The following is an 8849-nucleotide window of genomic DNA, read 5'->3' on the forward strand; positions in this document are numbered from 1 at the left end:
ATGGTGGCTATAGGGACGTGCTTAATTTCAAGAATTCTAAATAAACAAATAAATTTGCGGATAAATATTGCATATTAATTTCTAATTACCATGCCTCGGTTCTAAATTAATTTCAGCTAAAAAAAGAAATAGTACTCAACTTCCCTACCTACTAAGAGCTAAAATAAAAAATATTACTAATGACTTTTAATTGAGAAAATGATGTGTGTATATATATATATATATATATATGATGACCATGTCATATTGTTGATACTACATGTTGATTCATTCATTTTTGAATATACCTTGGGTTATAATGAGAATATAAGATGATGTTGTAAGCCTAAATGCCACGAAATGTAAAGTTTGACAGTGGACTTGATTGAGTAAGGTTATGGGGATTTGCTTGGTCATTGAACATGTTGACTTAGTAAGAACTTGTGAGTAGTGTCTTGCTTATTATGATATGCTCAACTCTTATTCATTCTTGTCATATTATTCTTGTGAGTAGTATCTCATGATTTTAAGTGTGTTGGGATAAGTGTTACTTGTTGGGATAGTGAGCATGTNTATATATATATATATATACACGCAGGTCCCTAAAGTTGTTCCTTTCTTTTCCAAGCTATCTCAACTAACGCAGATATCTATTGAATCCTTAAACCCCCAATAAATTGATGCTTTAAAATAATCTTGGCTGATGTTAAGAGAAACGTGATCTCACGTCCTTTAAGCGATTGCAGACGATTTAAAAGCGCTAATGTGGATCTTGAACCACCCACAAACAGTCTTCTTCCCCCTTTTAACCCTAATTTCTCCAATTCTTCTCTTATTTCTCCTCTTTTTTGATCTTCATCATTATTTCTCCTTTTTAGCTCATTTTATTGTATCTCTTTTTCATTGATTTTTTCTTAATCATCAAGTTCCAATGTCAATGTTGGAACGTTGTAGAAATTAAAACCTCATGGACGCAATCTAATCTTGGACATAGGTTCCTTTGTTGCAAAACATCAAGGTAAGTCAAATTCTTTTTTCTGTTCAATATAGTAAAGAATCACCTTATTTGTAATTCAATTTATTTTTTAATTTATTAGGCAGGAGGTGGATGTGGATATTTCCTATGGTATGATGATGAAATGTCGGCTCAAGCTATGAGGGTGATATGGGGTTTGTTGAAAAGAGTCAAAACATATGAATTGGAGAGGAATGGATCAAGAAAGTATGGATGATATGTATTGTCATAGGGGTGATATTTGCTACTTGGATTTGTGTAACCAAATGATCTTAGTTGGTTCATTTGTCTTCTATCTAGATTCCTTTATAAAAGTATGTATAGTAGATTGTAGAGTTCTTTATGAGGGCAATTTTGATTGGTCGAATCAACTATAAATGCCTTTTTTTTTAATTGTTATGATTTAATTGAAGGAATGAAGATAATTTGTGTGTCAAAAGCAGTAAAAATTGATCATTAACACCATTAATTTGCTCTATTCAGCTTCAATCAAACATAATATAATGTACTTAAAAACAACAAAAGACATTTCAAAGTAGTCAAGACAAGTTTTTGTTGCCAATTACACAACCAAAAAGTGACATTTCAATGCAGTCAATACAAGTTTCAGCTATTTATTACACAACCAAAAAGTGACTTTTCTACAGAAATTAGGCATTTTTGGTGCACTAGATGTTCAACATTTTTTTCCTTGACTAAGTGATTCTTTAAAACTGTGAACCTGTGACAGCATCTCCACCATTCACTTTGTCGTCGAAGCTTATAACCAATATCAATATTTGTTGGAGATAAATCCTTATAAACTCCTGAATTGATAGTTCTTTCTCCTAAAGTACCAGGATGAATAGAAATATGTCTTAAAATGAGACTTTATATAGTAAAGTAAGAAGTGAGCAAAATGATGTATACATTTATATTAAAGGTTTTACTACCTCTTGCATTTGTATAGAAGTCAAATCCTATATTTTTTGTCCTCTTTTGTCTTCCTATGGATTTTCAAGCTTCCACACCTCTTAGTTGATAAGGTTGTTGACTTTATACACCTCCAATGCCTCTTCCAGTTCCTCTCCCAGTACCTCTCCTAGGGCCTCATCAAGTTCCTCTATCAGTGCCTCTCCTAGTGCATCTCGCAGTGCCTCTGATTGTGCGTCTGTTGTTGCTCTCTTCTAATAGATGAAGAATCAAAACACATAGAACTTCCTTGAAGATTGAATATTGGTGGATGACTTGAGCTTGATGGTATACTAATAAATGGTTGCTAGCTTAAGCTTTATGGTTGGCTAAACATTGGTTGCTGACTTGAGCTTGATGGTGTGCTAAAAAGTGGTGGATGAATTGAGCTTGATGATTGGGTAAACACTGGTGGCTGACATGAGCTTTATAGTCTACTAAACAGTTGTGGCTGGCTTGAGCTTGATGGTTGGTTAAACAATGGTGGCTTGACGCGCCCCCAAAATGAACTTATGTATCTAGATCCTCATATGTGCTTAAAAAGGTTAATAACATGTTAATTATGTATTTTATAGTATGCATATTTGTTCTGAAGTCATTTGAAGGTCAAATGTCCAAGACGTTTGAAAGTTGGTCTTTAGACGTGCTAGAGAGTCCTTTTGTGTTGGCCTTGTTTTTATCCGTTTTTTTGGAGTTGAGAAGCAGTGTAGTTTACCCTAGTACCTTAATATACATGTTAAGGGTCAAAACATCCAAGTACGACTCCCCGAGGACCACCCGAGAGGCCCCTAAGGAGGACCTAAACCTTTGACAAGAGACTGCCCAAGGAAACATGCAGGAGCAAGACTTGGACCTTTCCCTCATGACACGTGCGTAGCACGCACCTCACTGCCTTAAATTTTATTTGGGGAAGAATGGGGATGCGTCTCCACGACGCGCAGCCCACTCCCAGATCATGTTACGTCATTTTAAAGTCAATTTTGACATGTCTAAGAGCCCTAATTCGTATGGGGGGTTTTTGGTATCTTCAGGGACGTTTTATTAACTTATTTTAGGACCTTATAAAACCTTTTACAAAGCCAAAACCCCAAAACCCATTAATAAATCATATTTCCAAACTTCTCTTCACTTCCAAAACCCCAAAACATCCACTAAAGAAGAAGCTCAAGAACAAGCTATGGAGTTGGATTCTTGGAGCTTTCATCTATGATTTTCATGGGATTTTTAATACATATGGTATGGTGATACTTCATCCATCGATAAGCATTCATCTATTTAGTCCTTTCAAATGTTTTAAAAATATGAATTCTAAGTCAAAATCCAATATTTCAATCTAGCATGGGTTCATTCTCAAATTGATTTCAAAAAAATTCTAATGATGAATATTTGTTTATCTACTGATTTTATTATGAATTTATATCCAATTTTATGAAGAACCCATAATCCTCCTAATTTCTCAAATTAGCCTATAATGTGGGTCTTGTGATTTTGAATACATGTTTATAGAATTCTGATTATATTGTATTGGGTTTCTTAATGCTATTACTTTCTATATTAATTGAATATGAATTGTGGAGGAATTATCAAATATGATCACTAGCTTTGATATTTGGTAAGTTTACCTATTTCTTCTAATTATAATAGAATGTACATTGAATTGTGTTGATTGGTATGGTCCACTTATGGTGGCGGTGTTTACATTCATGGACTTATTTATGTGTTATAATCATAGATGTAAAGGCATTAGGTGCAATATGATTTGATATAATGATTTCTGTGTTAGGAAGTTGAAGGATTTATTCTTGATTTTAATATCATGTCTAAGTGACTTGATGTCATGTGATGTTGTGTGTATAGTCTTCAACACTACTTGTTTAATCTAGTTGTGGAGATTGTGTTATATGTATATGTGTGATGATGATGGTAGGGATAGGTGTTGTCTATACGGCTAATGACGATAAATATCCTTGTAGCATGACCCCAACCAATATGAACCTTATATGATTGTATGATCAAAGTATGCTCGTACTCTTATATTTTATTGTTGAATATGTACTTGTCTCCTAGGATGTAATGTGAGTTTGTGTAGTCTATAACCCTCAATACTCTGTATGTGTGTATGACTTGAGGCCTAAAGAATGTGCATGCATTGTGGTTTTTAAAGGGTGCTTTCCTCAATAATATGTGATAGCCATTATGTGATCATGTTGACCAATGTTCACACATACACTTCATGCATATCTATGAGTAAGATAGATTCATGATGATTAAGGAAAGGATAGTTCTGTTATGATTCATTACCTATTTATATGCAAATAAAGTATATGATTTATGAAATTATGGACATTTGTGCCTAAAGGTGCTTAGGTGAAGGTAGATCTCACATATATGTACACACACATGCATGTATGAATATGATATAATTATGTGAAAGGACGTTCTCATATAATGTAGGTTCTATGGTAAATATAGAATTCTCACCCTAAATACCTTTAACCTATATGATATATGAGGGAGTAAGTCCTTAAGGCCTATTCTTTATGAACTAATGCTATCTAAAGGCTTAATGATGTTTAAAAATGGAGTTATTTCTTAGTACCGAGTGAACATGACAAATGAGAGTGGGAGCACGTTAGTAATTTCAGCTTCCTACAAAGAGAACCTTCATGTTAGTCTGGGTTCCCAACATAGATGTTGTATCATGAGATGGAAACCTTGACGCTTAGTTAGTAAAGGTTTCTAGAAGGAATCTTCTTATTCCATAACAATGATCCCATATAGGACTCTAGATTAGTGGATCCACCTAGACAAGCTATGTACAAACTGTTGCACCTTAGGCGAGTGTTAACCCTCTCTTTTCGGTGTGGGGGTAGAATACTGGATTCCATGTAGATCATATGGTCTATGTCGGTTATAGCTATATCTCCCGAAGGTTAATAATTAACTATGTTAAGAATTTGAACTCTAATCTAAATTCCTTGAGTAGTGTACTCTGTACGGGAGTACTACGAACCCTACCTAGACATTGCACTAGATGACTTCAAGAAAGGATAGGATTAGAGACCCTTATAGAGTAAATACTAATGTTATATATGACTTGTATGAATTCATATTAAGTGACCTTGTTATGTTAAGACATGAATTATGACTATGCATGTGAATTAAACTTATGCTTTCTAAATGGGTTTACATAATATATGTGAGGTATGTGACTCCATGGGTACATTGCACAAGTAAGCTTGTGAAGGGGTTATGAGTGTATAATATGAACTAAGTGATTTATAACTATGTTTTTAGTAAAGGGAATAGTCCTTATATGATTATATGAAGTACGTGACCTTATGTCTAGTTTTATGTGAATATATTATGACTTATTAAATATGTTATGACTTATTGAGTATGTTATGCCTAGTCTACGGTAACTTCTTGGGTACACTTGGTGGAAGTAGCATTATGGGATGTCATCTACACATTGCACTAATGTAACTTAGGATATGTCTTAGGTGTTGGTTTCTATGTAAAGTTCATGTCTACGAGATGTTTATTACTTATTAATATATGTGCTTGGTTTAAGAATCATATTATGAATACTATTAAAAGGTGACCTCAAGGAGATACATTGCACTAGGTACATTTGAGGGTCTCTTAAGAAAACAAGTAAACTAAAAGAGATGTAATGTACGATGTGTAATGAATATGCTTTTAAGTATGATAAATGGATTTATGTGATATTATGCTTATTATCCATGTCTATATTATTTATGTGAACTATATTGAGATTATATGTGCCTATGTTCATGAAGTTTACAAAAAAATACATGTTGCATGATTTCAAATGAAATGTCCTCTTTAAATTCATGTTTCTGTATGGTTGTCAAACTTAGTGCATTCTTGTACTAATATCATTCTTCTTAATGTTTTTACACGAAGTGTACGTGAAAATGGCTAGAGGATGTCTCCTAGGTGAAGATCTTTGATTGATCTCCCAAGTTTAAGAAGAGGGATCCTTATGATTCAAGGGTTTCCCTATGTCAAGTTCATATAATAATTATGTAATAGCTTATATATTATTTTACGTTATTCTGGGCCGTGTCCGTATGCTATTATATATAATTGTGTCGTAAGATGACACAGAGACATTAGAGTATATGTATTATGATATTTTATATATATATGAAGTAATGTTCTAGCATATGATGTGCTATGAAAAGTTTTAAATTTTATGTTATTTTTACTATTATGAAATGAAAGATGTCTAAGAGCTTTTCTTAGACCTCCAATAGGTCTAGGACTCCGTATTAAGATTCGAGAATACCTTAACTTCTAGGGTATACCATCGGGTCGTAACATGGATGGCTTGAGCCTGATGGTTGTCTAAACATTGGTGGCTGGCTTGAGATTGGTTTCCTGTTTGGATAGCCTCTGGGTTGTCCCATCACAACCTATTAATACAATTATAATAATTGATTATTGTAAATAGTTGAAGCTTATTGTAAAATGTATTGTAAGAGAATACTAACTTACCAATGTTTGACGAGCTTTTTCGTTGTGGCCTACTTGATGACATAGGGAGCAGGTCATTTTTACTCTTCTTTTGGAGAACTTTCCATATTTTTTTCCTAGGCTCACTCTTTGCCTTTGTTCTACACTTTGGTAGCATACCAAGCATGATTTTTGGTTCAGGTGGTTCAATTACTACACCACTAGTGTGAGGCCAAACTTTCATGTTTGGTATTGGATGTAGAAAATGGTTATAAGCCTTCAAAAAAGTTTCTTTCCTACACCAATGTACCACTTCATGTTCACGTTCTATGACTTCGTGCTGATGTGAAAGCACAACATGTTGACATGGTATGCCCCTCAATTGCCATGTTCTACATGTACATGTATTCTTCCTTATATCAACAATATGCATGTACTTCATCTATGATTTTATACCCAATATAACCATTGAATCTAACTTCACAAAATTTAGCAAAATCATTGCTCTCTTCAAGTACTAGTCTAGCAATAGGAGAGATAACTAATATCCAAGTTTCAGCAAATTGCATCATTGCAATATTTCTGTCCATTATCTTGTGCCTTATCTACTCTAACATAGTTATGATAGCCTATTAAAAGTTTCAAACATTGTTTTCAACAATATCATACTTATAATACTCTTTAAAATATGCTTTGTACCAAGTAGTTTTTTCATAATGCAACAAGTCTTCAAAAATTTTATTACCTAATTTGTTGAGTTTATCCATCTCATCTTCAAATTTCACTTCAAAACATTAATTAGCACATCTCCAGAACAGTTTCCTACTTTCTTCACCACTGCATAATTGATGCTTGTTGGACCAGATATGTCTAGCACACCTTCTCTTGTCACTATCTTGTAGTAACTAACATAAAGCTTGTACAAGGCCCTATGTAAACAGTTGTAGCACAAACATTAAAAAGTATTAGCAATACAAGAAAATAAAAAATAAAAGATCAAGATACAATAAAATAAACATCTAACCTTCTACATATCTTACATAACAGTCAGTCCATGTCCTTTTCCTAAGTTCACATCTTTTACCAAGTACTTGGAAAAAAAACTCCAACTATGTTTTGTCTTTGTGCCAACAACATCCCATGCGATTGGAACCATGTATTGATTTCCATTTCTACAAACAACAACCAACAATTCTCCCTTGCAAGAAATCTTGAGAAAGCATCCATCAACACCAATAATATTTTTGCATCATCCTACTAACCCCTCTTCAATGCATTAAAGAAAACAAAAAAAAAAATTGCCGGCTGAGACTTTCTATCAATCCTGACCCAATAGGAAGTACCATGATTAGTATGTTTAATCATGTCTGCATAATCACACAATTTGAAAATTCCATCTTCCAATCACCTAAGAACTCCTTGATGATCCTTTTTTTCGCCCTATGACAAAAAGTATTTCAAACATACAACCCATATTTTTTTCTTACCGATATCTTAATTTCCCATAATCTTATATACGTTTGACACGTAATTTCATCCTTGAACTTTTCTGCAACAAACTTAGATGTACACAACTTGTTCTTGGTTGATTGAGGACATACATGTAGATGATAATAATTTTTGACAACAAAATCACAAGAATACTTATCTATACTAGGGAAAAATAACCATTTTCATTTCTTGTCCTCAAATTTAACTCTAACTCTTTTTCTGTCATTAGGCTTCAACTTTAACCTATTTTTATATTCACTAGAATAGCCTGCAAGAACTTTTGTAAATGTTCGTCACTTTCACGTACAATACCAATCTCAAAAATTGCTAGAATACAATCCGGATCAAATATTAACTTTTTAGTTTCTCTTCTTCTTGGTAAATAAACACCCTTCACAAAATCTGGATCAAATTCATCCCTGCTGTCTTTACTGTCAAATTCTGAGCTATCTATACAAAGATGATCATTCCCTAGTCTTCTAGTGTATCTAGCAGCCTTATTCCTTACTATGTCTTCAAAGCCTCTATCAATACCTGATGTTCCAACCTTTATTTCCTCTATTTGGGTATTTTTTTTTCTTTTTCACTTTGTTTCTCCTTTCATTTCTAAGAGATCTCAATTCTTCATCAACCTAAGAGTCATCCACATCTTGAATAGCATCCTGTTGAGAGTCGTCACTACTTTCTTCATTTTGTTCAGTAAATTCCACTTTTAGATCTGATATATCCCGTGGCTCGACTTTCATATTAACATTTTCAGATTCAGCTTCATGATTCAACCATTCACTTGCTGTCACATTTATATCTTCTAAGTCCTCTTTAACTACAGACCAACAAAGCATACCATTTGTTACCACTTATATATCCTCCACTACATGCTTAAGATAAACGTCTAAAAAGTGACTATGTTTAATGACTGATAAGATTTTGT

General features: G+C 33.5%; 1 pseudogene; it reads right to left on the bottom strand.

The window, feature by feature from the left end:
* Positions 1-1662: 1662 nt before the first annotated feature.
* On the bottom strand, positions 1663-6381 carry LOC114074742 (annotated as a pseudogene).
* Positions 6382-8849: the final 2468 nt, after the last annotated feature.

Source organism: Solanum pennellii, chromosome 11 (assembly GCF_001406875.1).
Source record: "Solanum pennellii chromosome 11, SPENNV200".
Taxonomy (NCBI): Eukaryota; Viridiplantae; Streptophyta; class Magnoliopsida; order Solanales; family Solanaceae; genus Solanum; species Solanum pennellii.